This window comes from Heterocephalus glaber, unplaced genomic scaffold, assembly GCF_053883595.1.
Source record: "Heterocephalus glaber isolate CG9 unplaced genomic scaffold, H.glaber_assembly_v1.0 deba00001497, whole genome shotgun sequence".
Lineage (NCBI taxonomy): Eukaryota > Metazoa > Chordata > Mammalia > Rodentia > Bathyergidae > Heterocephalus > Heterocephalus glaber.
In genome coordinates, this window is record NW_028258320.1 from 67,760,734 (window position 1) to 67,778,941 (window position 18,208).

Consider the following 18,208-nt stretch of genomic DNA (forward strand, 5'->3'; position numbering starts at 1 on the left):
ATGTGCTATTGAAAAGTCTGCACATGGAAAATCCACATATAACATCATATTGACTGAAGACTAAAGACATAGAACAAGAGAATAATGCCCACTTTCACCACTTCTATTCAACATAGAAGTAGAGGTCATATCCATAGCAATTAGGAAATAAAAAGAAGTAGCAGGCACTAAAATTAGAAAGGAAGAAGTCAAATTGTCCTTATTTGTAGACAACGTGCAAAAAATTCTAAAGAGTATATCTAAAAACTATTCAAAATAATAATGAATTTTATCAAGTTGCAAATACAAAGTCAATAAATATGAAAGTAGTAGATTTCTATGACTAATAGTGAACTATTTAAAGAGAAATCAAGAAAATCTCATTCATAATAGCTACAAAAAACTTATAATAAATTTAACCAAAGAAATTTATGATCTCTACAGTTAAAATTATAAGACATTGATGAAAGACATTAAATAGGACACAAGAAAATGAAAGTCATCCCATATTCATGGTTTAAAAGAATTAGTATGGTTAAAATGTCTATAGTATTTGTATTTTTCAGTTTTTTACAACTATGATGAAATATGTAAGGCAACTAACTTTATAAAGAGAAAAAGAGTTTATTTAACTTACAGTTTTAGAGGTTCAGAGGCATTGTGCTGACATCAGCTCAGTTCTGGTGAGGATCTTCTCTCTTTCTCCACTATATCACATCATGGCAAAGGTGCATGTGTAGAAGAACTTACATCACCAAGCAGAAAGTCTGAGAGAAAGACTAAGGTCATCAAATCCCTCCAAGTACATGCCCCCAAAGATTTAAGGGCCTCTTGCTAGGGCTTACCTCCCAAATATTCTAGCACCTACCAAGAGCACCACCCTGGGGACCAAAGGTGGTTTTTTTTGGTACCAGGGATCAAACTCCGGTCCTTGCGCTTGCGCAGCAGGCAGCGAAACCACTGAGCTAAATCCCCGGCCCGCCCCTGGGGACCAAAGGTTTAATCACAATGGACCCTAGGGGGACATAAGCCATGTTCAAACTGTAGCATAACTCAAAGTGAGCTGTAGATTCAGTACAGTCTCTACCAAAATACCAATGATATTTTTACAAAAACAGAAAAATACTTGAAAACCTGTATGGTTTCAGACCATACACACTTTGTATGGCCAAAAAAGGCACTGAATAGCCAAAGCAAAACTGAACATAAAACAAAACAAAGTGAAAAAAAAAATCTAGAGGCATTACACTACTCAACTTGAAAATATACTACAAAGCTATATACATACAAAGCTATATACATACAAACCGAAACATCAGAGTGCTGATCTGAAAGCAGACACACAGAGAAGATAGCCCAGAAACAAGGACTATACTCCTAACCCTTGACATTATCCCCCTGATAGTCATCATAATAATTTCCTTAGTGTGCTGTTTCTCTCAAGAAGTCTTACATGTCTATACTTAGACATGTACTACATGCTAGATGGACTTTCTGTGTGGACAGAATAATGAAAAATCAAGGAAATATGTGACAATGGGGACACCAACTTATGAATGACATATTGAAACTGAAAACGCAATGTGTTGGGGACGAGAGTATCACTTATACCCTAAGTAAAAATGTTTTCAAAAATGGGGAAATTGTTAAACAAATTGTATGGCAGCCCATTGTTTTGGACTAGCCTTCTGTAATAGGCCTCCACAGACAAGACCAAAACAGAATAGAATTATTTGTTCTAAGTGTCATGAAATCCAGCATAGTCAGTGTCATAAGGAAGGCTTTTCTGTTTGAACATTATAAGGAAAGTAACTTTGAAATGATTAACATTTCTTTATTCTTTTTTTCTGTTCTCCTGCCCTTTTCTCTTTATACAGCCAAACTCTCTTCAGCTCATTAGAGAACTTGTTCCACTTCAAAGAAATGAAGTGTCATCTAATTCAAGAATTGCAAATAAAAGCCAATTATATCTTTTTTTTTTTTTTGGTACCAGGGATCGAACTCAGGACCTTGCTCCTGCGAGGCACCAATTATATCTTTAAACTAAACTTGTTATACATATGTCGATAGTAGGCAAAATATGTTAACTTTTTGCTCGCTAGCATTTGAGAAGTCCACTTTTATATTTCTTCCAGTTTTCTCTGGGTATTGTATAAGTGTATGCATGCAGATGGGCAAATCTGTATATAAGTGGTAGGGGGATTTGAGAGGAAAAGAAATACTTGTGCAGTCTTGAACTTGGACTGTAATAAAAAAACAGAACCGAACCCTAGCATCGCATCTAACAAAGGGCAAGGATGGAAGGAGAATCAGGATGGGGGAATAAAGCTGGCAGTAGATCATAGCCTCTCTGAAACTTGGAATTGAGAGATCTGGAAAACAACTACTTAGTGAGGAGAAAAGGAGAGCTCCAGGAATGAAGAAAGATATCACAAGAATGTTGAAACTCATGGAGAAGCAGAAGACAAAATAGAGAACAAAGCAAAGCAGGCGGGAATGTTATTCCAGGCTCCCCAGGATGGGGGAGACCTAACTCCACAAGCACAAGGTAAGCCTGGAAAGAGCCAGCAGCCTTAGTGATAAACAATCAACCAACCGTGCTAGCCCAAGGAAAAACCCATGGTTATTGTAAGCTGCAAACAGTGTGGGGTTTTACTCTGAAAGTGACTCTGAGCAGTCATAACACAGAGACCACCAGAGAGATGGGGAACAGGCAGAGTCCTGGGCCTTTACCTGCTGCTAATTACAAGCATGATTTGTGTTTTCTTCTGGGACAGAGTTAAATGCCATTTTGGTTATGAACCATAACTCTTCCCTTGGGCCTACAGATGCCCAATAGGTAACTAAAAGTAGAACAGAGCTTGACTTTTATTCTATATCCCTTGTTACTATTCATCTTGAGTCAGTTCTTTTCTCAGTTCTGCATATGGTTATATTGTTCATTTAGGGAGAGTCTATTTAAGAGGTGTCCAGACAGAGTTGATTAGCTCTCAATTTATGGGATCTCATCCCCTTTCAGGACTGAGGACACCAAGATTAGAGATTTACAGGGACACTAAACTACACATGGAAACCTCCAGCCATCATCGTAAACCTGTAATTACCTGGATTCCAGAAAAGTGAGGCCCTACATGACTAAGACCACCATAAGCAGAGGCAATCCTTTCCTGGCAAGGAAACCATCCTTCAACCATAAAAATTTCAGGACTAAAACTGAAACAATCATCTACTGGACCTTGGCCCATGAGCTAACCCTTGAAAGTTGACCTCCCACTTTGCAGTTAGGATAGTGCCTTTCCCAGTGACCTAAACTGGAATCCATTGCAACCTTCCCTCTAACCTTTCAACTAAAGCTTTTTTTTTTTTCCCTGTAAATTTGTGTTTTAGTTTTAATATCCATTTCTACTAAACCAAGGACTCATGCTAGCTGGTGACAACTCCTTCCACGTGGCAGGCTAGCCTTGGAGAAGAAATCCCACTGTAGCATCCACCATATTTAGGAGTGTTGTAATCAGGTTCCATTTTGAGAAGGGATTTATTGTTTAAGACTGAGCCATTCTAGGAATCAGAAATCACAGAACAATTATACTTCAGAGTCTCTAGGTTCTCCTTGCTAGGTGAAAGATGCCACATGAGGCAGTTATAGAGGTGGCGTTCTGTTATGGTTTGGGTCTAGATGGCCCCCCCAAAGCCTCATGTGGTCATAGGTTTGATCTAGAGTGTGAAAGTAGAATTGATTCATGATGCAATGGTAGGCTCAAGGGCACTAGGATTAAGGGTGTGAATGCTACCTGCCCTAAGTAGTATGAATAAGATAAAAGGGGCACTCTGGTGTGAGAAACTGAAAGTGTAAATAAGGGTCTAAAGGAATAACAGATAATGTGAAATAGGAAGAAAGGTTCAAAGGGGAAGGGAAAGTGGGAGGGGTGGGGAAAGGAAAGAAGGGAATGGAATTAATATGAGAAAAGGAAAAGTTGGAAACAAAATCTTTGTAGATAGGGAGGGGTGGAGGGGTTGAAGGGAGGGCAGGGGAAGGGGGAAAAATAAGAACCAAGAGAGTATGTAAAGGTGCAAAATTTCCAATGATGAATGTAAATGTATTGTGTACCTAAAATGTGCCAATAAAATTAATAATAATAAAAGATAAAAGGGGCAGAAAGATGTTGGTAACTCTCCTTGTTGCCTTTGCTGGCTTGTGCACACCACGTTGTTTCTCCTCTTTGCTGCCTGTTTGCAATCCCTGCCTTGGAGCTAGCTGATTTTGGACGGAAACCTCTACAAACTGTAAGCCAAATAAACCCCTTCCCTTCCAAACTTGATGTCGGGTATTTCATCTCAGCAACAAGAGAAAAATAACTAACACAGGTGCCTGGTCAGAAACCCTCTGAAAGCAGTAGGAAGTGCAGAATATGGAGGACATAATGTTTGGCAGCACTGCTCTCTGTGATGCAGAGCCAGGCCCATCATGGGTGTTTCTGAGAGGTCAGTGTCTAAAAGGGCTGAGATCAAGTCTAGTGGATTTCTTGGCTCCCCTTGCTGCCTATTTCCAGCACAGAATTCAGTGGTCTGTTTACTTTCCTCACACACCAGTGTGATCAGGGATATACTTCTGCTTGGACATTTGCCATGTTCCTGGGTATACAGTGGGACCTCTGGAGCAAGAGAGGCACCTCATGACCCCACACACCACAAAGTTATTTGGGGATAGCAATGGGTTAGAGAACACAGATGGACACCAAGAAACCCTAAAGGCCTTTAGGCTGAATATAGCCCTAAGGTAGACAAGGTACCATGAACTGAGGTCACCCACTGAAAAAGTCAGGGAAGAACTCAGCGTTCACACTTCAACAGGCCTCATTTTTGACTCACTAATCCTCCCCCACATCTGGGAAATTCCCAAACTACATATCCTGGAAAGAAACTACCCACCCAAACACCCAAAACATCAATGTGGTGGGATATTTTAAGCTTATTTCTCTTTGTTTTGTGTTTTGTTTTATTTTTTCTTCTTTCTTTTTTCTTGAAATAATTGCTTGTATCTTATCAAATAATAATGAAATGAAACTAGAAATCAACACCAAGAGAAACTATATTAACACATGGAAATTAAACAATTCAGTTTTGAGCATCCAGTTGGTCATTGAAGAAATCGGAGAAGAGATTTACAAATTCCTAGAAATGAAAATAGAACCAAACATACCAAAGTCCATGGGATACAGCAAAGGCAGTTCTAAAAGAAAAGTTTATAGCTAAAAGTGCCTACATCAGAAAATCAGGAAGATCTCAAATAGATAACCCAATGATGCATCTCAATATCTTAGAAAAACAAGAACAAACCCTAACCAAAGCCAAGCATGGCTTGTCTATGATATTCCCTCTTCCCCCCATGTCATCTGGGCAACTCCTCCCATTTTGTAAGGCCTAGTGTAAATAGCTTTTTCTTTAATGGTAACATTTTTTGGGTGTAACTGAATTTTAAATATCTGGCCCTAATGGATTCATTCATTCTTTCCATTATTGGGATGCTTAGAAATGTAGCCCTCTTAAATTCCCAGATGCGATATACACAGAAGAGAACCTGAAATGACAACACGTAGAGATAAGTGTGGAGAAGGGGGAAATTTTAGGTGCAGTGGGAGTGTAGAAGGAGAGACTTTAATTTAATCTAGGAGTTGTGAACAATGTGGTGAAGAGTCTTCCTGGATAAGATAATGTCTATACAAAGAACTGAAAACCGGGCGTGAAGGGCACACAGATAATGGGAACAAAGATACATCATGTACAGGTGCAAGCACCCAATGATAAATGTAAACATATTGCATACCTAAAATGTACCAATACAAGAATTTTTTAAAAAGAACTGAGAACCATTAGAATTTAAACAGATTGAAAAGCATGGAAAATCTTTCTAGAAAGAGAAAGTTGTCCAAATGCCCAGCACCATCTAAATTAAAGGTGTCTTTGGGGACAGGTCTGGAATATGAAGTTTCAGAAGGAATATGCTGAGAAGTAAGGCTGAAGTCTGAGGTGAAAATCAGACCAAGAGGGGCCAGAAAAATTCACATAGGGAGGTGGATTCTGCCCTTGGGATCACAAGGGGCCCTTTGATCTGTGCTTTGAGAAGATCAAATAGACTTCAGAGTCAAGAGATTTGGGGGAACCCCACTGAGAGCAGAGGGAGACCAGTTCAGGAACATCAGATGTGTCTCATCCTCATTTCCTTTTGTGTCATCACTCTTGACATGTCTGATTAGGAGCCGCACAGAATTTAAAGATGATATGAATAGGGACAAAGGTTGGTACTTTTCTTGTGAGCCTACAAAAAAGGGTGCCCTTTGGGCCTGGAAATCTGTTTTAAGTGATCAGAATATCAGTGTCATATTTATGGTGGACATGATGACAGTGTATTGTAAGCTGTATTCCTAAGCTCAAATGCCATACTGTAGCAAAATTCCCCAATAATTTGTGGTTCTTCGGATCAGTTGCAGATTTTGGATTTTAATCACTCTATCCAAAAGTTTCACTGGCAATAATGGACATTGCTGACACAAGACATAATGTATTGCTTCACTTCCAGATTTTATTAGTACTAAGATTCAATGGCTACATGTCATCAGTGCCCTAACATGAATTGAGGGTGAGCAGAATGTCCTCCCTCACAGTGTCTTGACTACAGAAGTTGAACCTGTGAAGAGAGAACATCAAAAAGTCACCACTTCCTGGAACCAAGCTGTGGTGTTTAGCCGGAGGAGAGTTACTGCTTTCTTCTCTCACTCCTGCAATCTGAGAGAGGGTACACCCTGTGCCCAAGGCCAGACATCAACTACAGGAGGCCTCTAGTGGAGAGGACAGAATCTCCTCTCCAACCTTGTAATAGGGTTGTGCAAACAGCATAGAGAGGAACTGCCAATTACACCCTAAAGGATGGCCAAGGTTCATTTTCCATTTAATACTTTCAGACCATGGCTCACTGTGGAAAACTGAAATTGTAGAAAGCAAAGCTTTTAAGAGAAAACTACTGTAACTAAGAGCAGCATGGGTGAATTATACATAGGCCTGTGTTTGGCTATTTAAAATTGCCAAATTGTGTTCCAAAGTCTTTTTATCATTTATAGTACCATCAGTAGTATATGAGAATTTAAGATACTTGTTATCCTCAATATTGCTTGATATTGTCAATCTGTTACATTTTAGCCATTTATAAAGGTTGATGATGGCATATCATGGTTTTAATTGGCATTTTCTTGTGGCTAATAGTCCATATTTTTCTGTCATTTCGCTTCATGAAATTTATTTGTATTTTTATATTTAAAGTGCATTTAAGGTAGGTAGAGCACAATGATTTGGATATTGACATTTTAAAATCTAATGTGACAATTTCTACCTTCCAATCTTAGTGTTTAGGCCATTTTTATTTAATATAATGATTGGTATGGTTTGGTATAACTCTATTGTCTTTCTATTTGTTTTCTATTTCTTTGCTATGTTCTTTGTTCTCTTTTACTTTTCATGTTCTCCTTTGAATTGTTTTGATATCATTTTATTTCCTTAGCTTGTTTGCTATAGTTCTTTGTTTTATTATTATAGGGATTGCTTTAGAATTGACAGCATATATTTTTATCTCGTCACATTCTAACTCTAAGTTATATAACCAATTTACATATGGTAGAACAAACTTCTAATAGCATATTTCCATTTCTTTTCTCTTCCTTTTTACGATGTTGTCATATGTTTTACCTAGACATAATACTGTATACCCCAAAAATATTGCTGTAAGTTTTTAAATACTCAGGTTATTTTGTTGTTGTTGCTTTTTTACTGGTGTTGGGAATTGAACATGCAGGACTTTGTACATGCTAAACTGATGTGTGACAGACCTTCATTTCCATCTGCTAGTCAGTTATTTTCAGAGAGAATTATATAATAAGATTTTAAAATCTTGCATATTTTCAATGTGGTTAATATTTACTATTCTTCTAATTCTTTTCTGCAGATTCTTTTCCAAGTAATAGTACATTCTTGTGCCCCAAATCCTTAGCCTTGAACAGTTCTCGTAGTGTTGACCCGTTGGTGATAAATTCTTTCAATGTTGGTATGTTCAAAAATTTTTGCCTTCATTTTTCAAATATATTTTGGTGGGCCTAAATTCTCTGTTGAACTTTTTTCCTTTTCAGTACTTTAAAGATGTTGTTATATTTCCTTTGGTTTATATTGTTTCTGACAAGAAATCTGCTAAGTTTTTTTTTTCCTGTATGTAATCTGACCTTTTTCTATTGTTGCTTTTAAGAGTGTTTTTTTTTTCTTATAAATGGTTTTGAGTAATTTGATCCTTGTGTGTGTTTCTTTTTTCTTCATATTATTATGATGATGATGATTTGATTTGTTGATTTATAGTTTTAACCAAGTTTGATGATTGTGGAGACATTATTCTTGAGATATATTTTTCTGTGACTCTGCCTTTGAAGGCTTCAAACACAAATATATTGATACTCTTGAACTTTTCCATAGGTCACTGATATTCTTTTTTCTCTATTTCATTGTAGATAGTCTCTATAATGTCTTCAACTTCTGTGGTCTTTTCTTTCATAATGTGTAATCTCCTGTAAATTGTATTCAGTGTACTTTTCACTTGAGATTGGATTTTTATTTCCAGAAACTTTCAGTGGATCTTTTTAAATTTTTATTTCTTGGGGAGGTCTTTTTTAATATGTGCCATTCTCCTACTGACCTTTTTGAACTAATGGAATAGATGTTTAATAACTGCTTTAATGTCCCTGTGTAACATCTTTATCGATTCTGGTCAGGTATTAATTCATTGATTACTTTTGTTATGATAAGTCATATTGTCCTCCTATTTTTACAACTGGAAGTCTTTGATTAACATCACTTATTGTGGATTTTATCTTGCTAGCTGCTGGATAATTTTGTATCTGTATAAATCTTATTAAGCTTTGTTCAGGGATACAGTTAAATTATTTGGAAATAATTTGATCATTCTGAGTCTTGCTAAATCTAGATTAATCATTCCCACGGAGAAACAAAACCTTCCTAAATATTCTACTCAATGTCTCTTGAATTACAAGATTTTCCAATCTGGTTGATGGAAACAAGCACTATTCTCAGCCTTGCCAGAGCACTGGGCACTGTTCTCTCTAATCCTTCCAACTGGCTGTTTCCCTGGCCTTGGCTACTTTGCTTACGTGTGTACTGATCAACACTGTGCTGACTACTCAATGGGGGCCTTTCAGAACTCTAGAATTTTCCTTTCACAATTCTCTACTTTCTGGTAGGCTGTGTTTTGAAATCTATTTGCCTTAGGTTCTCTAATTCTTAACTCTGCCTCCTCAATATAGAGACTAATAATTTCAGCCTACACTCCTGTCTCTTGGCTGTGTCAGATCCTGGAAACTCTCAAAGTAGTAAGGTGGGATAATTTTAAGGTTCCTCTTTGTTTTCTGTCTCTCAAGCAGCATTGTCTTTTACTGCTGGAAGTTCAGTGTTCTGAAACTGTTGTTTCATATATTTATCTGGCCCTTTGATTGTTTTATTTGGGAATGGTGTCTTTGCTCCTTCTTTGCCAGAAACACAAGTCCCCCCATTGGATTTTTATAAGGGTAAATTATATTTGATGACAGAAGAACCAGTGTTCTCTGCCTTGGAATTTGTCTTAACACTCATACACTCTTGAGCTAATATTGTATTATTATGATTATGATCATTATACTTTTTTTGGTGAGCATCCTTTGGCCTATAAATACTACAGTCATGGTTAGAACAAAAGGTAGATCTCCTGGATCTTTCTCTTCTCCCAGAAGAGACACAGAGCAGCCTATTTCTATTCCTTGATAGCTTAAACAAGCTCCTGATGATTTAAGTACCAATTTGATAAACCATGAAGTTTGGAGATGATATATATATATTAATTACATACCTACTAAAAAGCTTCTCTGCCCCTTGAAATGGATCATGATGCTGGACTCTCATTCTAACATTTAATTTGTATCAGAAAACACAACACTTACCTATAAATCTATTCAAGTTCTGTAATTGCTCCCAAAGACACAGTAGATATTAGGAGGCAGCTGTGCCTCAGGTAAAGGAGAACTACGGTAGGAAGTGTAACTTAAAGGAGAATTTCAGTGGGAATAGGATTGTAAACACTACTCAATCCTTCTCATCCCTTTGGTTTTTATTACTTACACTCTTCCATCATTTCTTGTCACCGTGACCCTTGATGCTCCCACTCTAGGTAGGGTTAGGTTGATCACATTGTTGTACCAAATAAATTTCACCTTCTGTAAGTCCCCAACATCCACATCAGAGTCAATCTGACTAGTATGAGTGTTTCCTGGTTTGAGAGAGCCTCTGGGAAGTAAAGAAGTTAATAGAAATGTACATGAATACACTCAAAATAATCATATCTATAAATATAAATGTACCTAGATATATATGTAGATGTATTTCTAAAACCAGTTTGCATTGTATCTCTAGCTAAAATGATTAACAGCAAATTCATCATTCTAAGGTATTAAATAAATTCACACATGTATGTTAACTCAGTATTAAGTTTTGCTTGCCCTCAATGATTCATACAACTTTAGTCATCTTCACTTTAGTGAAAGTTCTAAAATGTTTGAGTCACAATCTTTTCCATTTAATATATAATCATTATGTCATATTTTATCCACTTTTGGGGGGAGAAAATTGTTTTTTTAAATTATAAATCAGATGCCAGGCATCAAAGTAAATATTAATGGTTTTCTTGGAAATACAAAGAAAAAAATTTAGAACTAGAATTCTGAAATGCATTAGAGTGAACATGTGAAAAGATGTCTTTCTTTCTTTTTTATTATATGTGACAGTACTCAATTCCCACCAGGCAAAGAATAAACAAACTCTTCTCACAATATACATGAGCAGTGTTCAAACATTTAAGAAGCTTGAAAAATATTTTACTCACTTGTAAATTTCATACTGCTTAGAGTTTCCCCAATTTCCATACAAAGAAACCAGGACATGTCCTGTAACCTTCTCTCCCGACAATGTGACAGCTACCTGATACCTCCAACCTGCCCAGGACATAAAATTTGCAAAATGTCAACTTGTAGAGAAGATTCGCTAAAAACTGGTTCATTTCCATCTCACTACTGCAGAATTTTGAATACTTTATACACAATGCTGCTGATTCTATTAATGAAATAATCATAGTAATTCGCTTATCTAAGTGTTCACAGGATAGGTATTGAAGAGTGGAGAATGTGCAGAATCTTTCCAAAGTTAACCAAAAAATTATTTAAACCAAGGGACTAAGAAATACATTTGTTTAAAATTTATCAACATAGTAGTTTGTTCCTCAATGGTTTAAGAACATTTTGTCCAAAGGTACTAGAAAGATAGTAAAGTGTGACATTTTCATCAGTTTGTTTCATTTTCATTGGTCACTAAAATTTAGAGTACTGTCATCTTTTTTTCTGAATAAGTAAATATTTGTTAAAAATATTCCATAGTTAAAATTTCCATCATTCTTGGAAATATACCAATTTAGGAAGACAAAAATAAGTTCCTTTGGTACTAGTCAATAAAAAACCTCATTTTTTTTGCCATTCAGCTGTAGTTAGGGACAAATTGGGGATGGGATTAAAGTCTGTATTCAGTTTTCATAATTTTCTTAATTCCACTGATTCTGATCAATGTAGTTTTCTTCCTCTGTTAGCCTCTGTACCATTTCAATACCCTCTAATTCCCATCACCCATGGTATGGAACCGGGAACCTGGCCCTAAGAAAAGGAAAAAGCTGAGTGAATCTGAATCTAGAGAAATTCAAATTGCCTATAAACAAACAAATAATTTCCCACGCCTGTGGATAGGTTAATATTATTGGGGGTGGGAGCACTTTTTCCCATGCTTTCCATTCCCTCAAGAAAAGTATAAAAGTTTCAAGTTCCAAGCTGTGATGCGTCTCATTTCTTTGAGTGTCCTCGCACTGTTCTTCAGTGCATCCTAAATCTCCGTCTAATAAACCCTTCTCCTGCCTTTTTCTGGCATGTCCTAAAACCTCTTTTTCCACAGCAGGAGTCAGCACACCTGCTACGAAAATGGTAGATGAAGTTCCTTATTTCAGCTTCTGGAATCTCTCATACCCAGCCACCTCTGTTATCTCTCTCTGGGATTACTTTTCTGCTTGTATAAAAGCTCAGAATTCTGCTCAGTAAAACTTTTGACTGAATACAGAGAGGCTGGAGCAAAGGAAACCTTCTGTATTGGGCACCAGAGTCAACTGGTAAGAAATTACTTTTTGTCTCATTAACAGTTTAAGACTCAGACTCCATTCTGCTACTCCAATTAGCCAACATTACACTGAGCATGGCATTTCACACGTTGTCAATGGGCATGATAAAACACACAGTACTAAGAATGTAAAGTACATAGAACAGAAACGTGAAAAATTACTCGTATCACCAGTGTTCAGGTAAAATTTTTGGAACATTCCATTTGTTTTCCCAGAAAATCTATCAGCATAGTGACCCATCTGTGGGCATCCTCCATTTGCACAGGGGAAGCACTGGTTCTAGTGAAAATAAATAGTGCTAAGTACTGTTACAATGCAAATATTCTAACACCAAATGGGTCCTGATGTAAAAGGGACTTTAAAATGCAAAGGTTAGCAATGTGTCTCATTATTCACAAGGATAAATGAACAGTTTCACTTTTAGAAAGCACAAGCCTATTAAAATCACATAATGACATGGCATTTACCCTCCTCCCTTTGCCTCTTTAAATTGCCCCAATTGCTTGAGATCTTCCTGTTGCTGGTTAGAATTTATTTTAGAAAGATTGCTTAAGAAAGAATAATTAGCTTCTGATATGCAAAATAGGATCCATCAGGAGAACAATAGGCTCAAAAGTCACACTTTTCTCCATTTCTTTTTAGCTTCCACTTAACATAAAAAGGACTAAAGAATTCAATTTACTCATAATTCTCCCAATATGGAGAAATTGCTCTAGCTGGCCTTTAAGGCCTAGAAAATATTCTCTCTTCCTAAGCCAAGGGATTGGTTTAAAAGGGGTGGAGAGGGAAGTACAGAGTTGAAGGACAAGTATTCCACTCTGGAGGGGAAGGCTACTCCACAGTAAAGGCATTTGGTGGAATCCTGAATCAATGAACCCGATGATAGACATGGCAGAGTCTTGGATTTGGTATCTATTAAACTAAAGGGAGGCTGAGCTAGCCACAAAGAAATGGCCAAAGCTCTCTAAGGGCATTGCCCAAATCGGAAGCCTAGACAAACCCTAGCTTTCATTTCTAAATGCTTGAAGCATGCCCATCAATAAGGTAGACACCAATAGATCCCCAAGTCATTCCCTATGGGGAATTCATACTGACCAGACTACTGCCAGGATTACCTGGCCCAATACTAGCCTGGAGAGAAGCTTAGGAAAGGGTCCAAAGAAGGAGAAATTTTTAAGACTGAGACATTACTTACATGCTCTTGGGGGGGGTGTCATCTGGTTATATCATCTGTGGCAGAGATCACTGATATCTTCTTACTGTACTTCTTACTGTACTCTTTTACCTCCCTTGTAGAAGATGGGGCTTCAAGTCCAATTCTGGCAATGAGATGTGACAGCCTGGATGTATACCAAAACCAGTCTTTGTCATAAAAAGCCACATTGGTCCTCCATGCTTCTGTGTTTCTGTGTCTTTTTTTTTTTTTTTTGCCATATGTTTATTGCATTTGAAACATCTCGATGGGTTCCCATTTGAACTTGACGGGCATTTTTCTTGTTAATTTATAAGGTGAATCGGCACCATTAAGAAACTTACTGCTTAATCCACACCTGAGACAGTTGATGGTCAGCCTTGACCAGGCGGATGACAAAGCAAAGCTCATGAGAGCCCACATGCAAGAGCCTTTGTTTGTGGAGTTCGCAGACCTCTGTTTAAGGGCTGTGGAACCATCCCAGAATGAGGACTCTCAGTCTGGATTGTTGTGCTCCTCTCCGAAGCACACAGTTGACACTCAGAACTTGTCTACCGCTTCTCCCAGGAGGCCTGCTGGTGCGGGGCCCTCAGCGAGGCTGGTGATGTCCCAGAGGCGGCAGACTGGGTTTACTCGAGGTGGTGGTCTTTTGTGAGGAGACTTGGCCTACCTGTGGTTGTTTTTATTTTATTTTATTTTTTAGCAGTGGCAAAGTCGATTTGAAAAAGTAAAGTGAAGAGTGGGAGAGAAACTGACTGCAGAGCAAGCCTGGGCCAAGTAAGGAAAAAGCAAGATAAAAGATCACCCTGGAGAAAGCAGGGTGGGCTAGTATGAGGAGAGCCACGATAGCCACACATAGTTGTTTTAAATATTTTATCTTTGGGACAGTTTAGGTAGACATCATAAATATCAAGTTTTATACCCATGAGTTAAAAACTGAATCAATATTAATAAAATCAACACAGCAGTTCAGTTGTACATTGCACTGTTCATTGTTTTAGTTTCTAATGTCATTGTTTGAAGTTAAATAAATCAACAACTTACTAAATATGAAAGTTTTCTGGTTTAGGAACTAAATGGAAATTTTTGCCCAGTTAAAATTCTAGAGCTAATTTTAGGTTGACTTTGCCCATTTTCTTCTAAAGTGCTTGTGGGTGATGGGGTGCCCCCTGTAGTGACAGATACATTCTAGAATAGTTGGATCTGCTGCTGGGTTTGAGCTACAAAGGTGGTGAAATTGGAAGTTCTCTGTGGCCTCAGTCCTGGCTTGGTAACCAGCAGCCCTGACCCCTCCAGTGCTTGAGCTGTAGCCCCAGGCCTGCTGGTGCACTGGCCACACAGCCCTGGCTGCAGGCTGGACCTTTTGCACCTGTATGCATTTGGATCCGTTGTGGGAAGTTTGGCAGTTGTTGATTCAGTGTCTTTGGCAAGGCAGCTGCAGCTGGCAGGAAAAAGCCTTGTAGAAACAAAGACACCATGGATCACCCAGCCAGGTGAGTAGGGGTGAGGTCAAATGTGGACTGGCCTGTGTCTTTCCAGCAGAATCTGATTAAAGCCAGTAACACTGTAGGGCGAGGGTTCGGGCAGATATCGGATAGTGCAGTGGAGACTTTCTGCAGTGAAACTTTATCGAGCCCTGAGGCAGTGCTCAGATGGACATGGTACCAGTCTGATCTTGTGCTGTCTGTACACTGTAGTTGCTGGGCTTGCCTAAGGGAAGCTGGAGGCAGGTGCAGACCACCAGCTTCCTCTGAAAACCACACACACATCCATGGCTGCATTGGCCAGGACCAGTCCCAGTGGTCAGAGGTGGATTATTGCCCCCTGGAGCCTGGTCTGCGCTGGGGGCAGCGGGGAGGAGCTCAGGGAACTAGGAACTGGAAACATGGGCTTTTCTTCCATACCATCCAGTTCTTCAGAGGTAAGGCAGGCCATTCTCACTCTCCACTTCTGCCAGGTGAGCTTGATGATCATGGCAGCCGTGTGCAGCCTCTGGATGTGTCTCCAAGTTAACCAGGAAAGAATGGCTGCCTGAATGAGGACGGCCGCCCGCCTCTGCCTCTCCTGCTTTCAGTGCTGGTGTCGCCTCCAGCCATACTGGATGCAGCGGGCACACTGCTCCAGCACCTGAGCACACCCGTTTTCCAGGAGTTCGAGCATGGACTCAGTCATGAACACCTTGGTCTTGCCGCAGTGCAGTGGGTCAGCAGGTGTGGCTGCCCTCCGAGTTAGAGCTGGCAGAGCGTGCAGAAGGTCCTGCAGGACAGTCTGTAGTGTGGCCTCCTCAGGGCACAGAAGCTGTCCAGCGAGCCCTCTGGCAGCACACAGGCTGTGGTGTCCAGAAGGTGTGTGAAGATAGAGCCTTCTCAGTAACGAGTATCGCTCCACGAAGTTCTGATGAGAGACCCGGATGGGGAAGCCAGCAGCACTGATGTGGATGGTCTCCATGAGGCCACAGGCCTTCAACTGGCTCAGGACCTCCTCCTGGAGGAAGGTCTGTGGTTGGCCTTGGGTGTTAGGCTTCATGCAGTGGATATAGTGGGGCGTGGTGCTGTGCAGGACCAGCAGGAGCTGTTCCAGGGAGGCCTTGAACTTGGACACCAGTCAATGCGGGAACCCTGCTCTGGCCAGAGGGCTCCTCCTGGGTCTTCTCTTTGGGTTGAGTAGGAAACAGCACTGTGAGAAGGGGGTCCTAGGATTGCTGTAGGAGCCCAATCAATTCAGGGGGCACAGGGTCCTTGTTCTACTCCACCAGGCCTGCTGTGAGGTACCACACAGGCCCTGCATAATGCACCACAATGAAGCTGGGCTCCTGGCTAAGCTTGTTGTGGCCAAGGCAGGGGCTGGCAGCCAGGGCACTCTTGATGCGTGTCTGAAGCTGGGCCCCGCTGCTTGGCTAGTTAAGATGCCATTCCTTATTGAGGAGGGAGCAGATGCTGATGGGACTCCCCTCGATGAGATCCAAACAGGTCTGGTTGTCCTGGTAAGTGACAAATGACCACTCCAGGCCCTCTAGTGTGTATTCCTCCTGCTGAGCCCTTAGGTAGTGAGCCACAAAGTGCTGCTGCAGCTTCTCATTGGCATAGTTGATGAACAACTGTTCCAGACGGTTGTCAGGAAATGACTCAAATCCATACACATCCAGAAGGCCTATGAAAGCAGTCCATGAGTCAGGGTCTTCACAGATGCTGCTGTTGATCACCGACACCAGCCAGTCAAAGAGTCGCGCATAGACCACTTCGGCCAGACAGTCCCTGCGGGTGTCACACTCTGCTCGGGGGCAGGGCTTCTGGAACACCTGCTGCTGCCTGCCTGCCCTGATGGTTCGAATCTGCACTGTCTCCAGCAGCATGTCCTCACGCAGTCTCAGCAGTGAAGCTGATGTCCTGACAGAGCACTTGGCATCATGCATCAGTTGGCAGGGCTGGGTTTCATCCTCTGAGTCAGCAAAGTGGACATTGCCAAGGTGCAGCAGCCCAGCAAGGACCTTAAAGATTCTGTTCTGGGTGAGGGTGTCGATGCCCAAATGTAGCATGGCCTCTCAGGTCACCTCACAACAATCCTCTTCCAAAGTCCTCTCAGGGTTCGGCAGCCAGGAGAAGGTGGCTCCCTTGGGGAGGTGCCACTGGAGCGTCTCATCCTTGCTGGCTCCTTTGCAGATCTGGTAGAAGATGTGGAAGTTCCTCTCACTGGAGGCCTGGCAGGCCACTCGGGTTTTCTCTAGGAGGTAGGTCTGAACTTCAGCTCCTGTCATCTGCTGGGGCCTGTTCAGCTGCAGCTGGATGAACTTCCCAAAGCGACTGCTGTTGTTATTCCTCAGTGTACACACATTCCCAAAAGCTTCCATGACAGGGTTGGAGTTCAGGCTGCACTGTTCAATCCTCTCTGTGATCCTGGGGCTCTCCCAGGAGGTTGGTGCACCGGCCACCACAGCGTAGAACTTCATCAGGCAACGGGATGTCCATGTCTTTCCAGCACCACTCTCTCCACTGACCACAATGGACTGGTTGACTGGCTCAGTCAGGCTCTTGACATTCCTGTAGGTCTGTTCAGCCAGAGTGAAGATGTGGGGCTTCAGTTTCTGGGGCTGAGGTGCAGTATGGTACTCTTTCATTAGCTCTGGAGTGTAGAGCTGAGGGACCGGCTTGAAGGGGTTCAGAGCTACCAAGGTGCAGCCAGCATTGGTGTAGAACGTGTCTACCATGTACCGGGCCTGTAGGCACCTAAGGACTGTCTCCAGTGTCACAGGATTCACCTTGGTCAGGTCATCCAGCTGGTGCAGTGGGGCCTCCCTGCCCAGGAACTCCTGCAGGTCTTCTCTGAGGGACGCCCTGCTTTGGCCATCAGAGCCTGAACCTTAGTCATCCACCTGCTGGAGCATCCTGCTTTAATGTGGTCAGCCAGGGTTCTGGGTCGCAGGCCCAAGGAGTGCTATCCACTTGGTCATGGGGCCATGGGTATAGCTCCAGCAAAGTGCTCAGGTCTGGAGGAGTCTCAGACGAGTCATCCTAGAGCCATGCAGTATCAGCTCCCAGCTGGAGTCAAGTCAGAGTAGAGCGGTTTTCTCCAGTTCTTCCAGTTCCTACCCCCTCTGTTCGTGGTTACCAAGAATTTCAGTCCCACGCCCAGATCTGCCTTCCGCGCAGACCCCACCGGGGCCGACTGCAGGGCAGGCTAGCCCGCCAAGGCAGCGGGAAGATTCCGAGGAGAGAGGAAAGGTGGGGGCTGGGGAGAGCCGGGACGGGGTC

The 18,208-nt window shown here is 41.1% G+C and overlaps 1 long non-coding RNA gene and 1 pseudogene across 1 annotated transcript in view; both read right to left on the bottom strand.

Annotated features, from left to right (window-relative positions):
* Window positions 1-10,153: 10,153 nt before the first annotated feature.
* Window positions 10,154-18,208, bottom strand: part of LOC110347864 (uncharacterized) — a 71,634-nt gene continuing 63,579 nt past the window's right edge. The window contains exons 3-4 of the long non-coding RNA XR_002392733.2: window positions 10,940-11,048; window positions 10,154-10,344 (exon numbers count right to left, since the gene is read on the bottom strand). This is a non-coding gene — a long non-coding RNA (uncharacterized LOC110347864). The remainder of the gene's footprint in view (window positions 10,345-10,939; window positions 11,049-18,208) is intronic.
* LOC101699158 (unconventional myosin-XIX pseudogene) lies at window positions 13,860-18,080 on the bottom strand (annotated as a pseudogene).